Below are 1,109 nucleotides of genomic sequence, written 5' to 3' on the forward strand. Positions count from 1 at the left end.
ACGCCCTGACATTCACAACGAAGCTCCCCCCCCCAACCCCCCGCTGCATAAAAAAAATCAAAGAGAAGAAGGAGAAATAAAGGAGGGAGAGGAATATCGAACAAACTAGAACAATTAATTAGAACAGAATAAAACCCAGAAAAGCAAAAAGAACTACTTAACAACCTTTACAACAACAACAACAAAGTTCACAAAGACTGACAAAATCTTTAGCATAGGACCAAAACCAGAAAGACGGTGGTAAAAAGTAAATAGGTTGCTTGAACAGCGGAATTCACTGTGCGCTTTGATTACACCCACAAGAGAAATTACGGTAATTCTACACCGCAAACCACACCGGCCGCTGCGGTCACACACGCACGTAGACACATACACAGGGCCATTATCGATGGAAAATCTATCGGTTCGATGAGGAAGAGATGCCTTGGTGGTGGGGACGGGCTGGGTCAGAGTGCCACCCTTTTTGTAAGCACTTACCCGCTAGTGTGTTGTGAGGTCTTGCAGAAACTGGAATGGTGTGTTGCGGGTGGGTAGTTAGAATGTGGTCGGGTCGGAAGTGTGTTTGTCTTGGGGGCGCTGCAGGGAGGAAAGGAAAGAGAAAGGAAGGTTGATGTTGGGAAAGACTTTTCTTTTCGAATAGCGAGGCGGTTCGCAATGGAAAAGCAATAGGAGGGTGTGTTGGTGCTGTCTGTTGGATAGTACCGAGGGGAGTCTATTCTGTGTCTCAATCGGGGCGAGGCAGCCGGGCAGGCGGAGACAAGCTACGACAGCGTTAGCAAAAACTTTCTACTTAACATACCGTCCCTCCCTGTATAAGAGCGCCCAGCAGTAAGAGGCTCTTCTTTACATGATTGCATTCATTTGGCTCTAGTATGGGTTTATTACCTACATTTTTTGATGCTGTCTGGGGCCGTATTTTTTTAAAATTTGACTTTCTCTATTACTCTAGAGGCATATCTCTTGAACATCATCATCATCACCATCATCATCATCATCATCATCATCATCATCATCATCATCATCATCATCAACATCAAAAACAACAAAAACAACAACAGCAACAACAACGACGACGACGACAACGACCACATCAACAGGGCCACCACCAC

This window comes from Aplysia californica, unplaced genomic scaffold (genome assembly GCF_000002075.1).
Source record: "Aplysia californica isolate F4 #8 unplaced genomic scaffold, AplCal3.0 scaffold00286, whole genome shotgun sequence".
Classification (NCBI taxonomy): Eukaryota; Metazoa; Mollusca; class Gastropoda; order Aplysiida; family Aplysiidae; genus Aplysia; species Aplysia californica.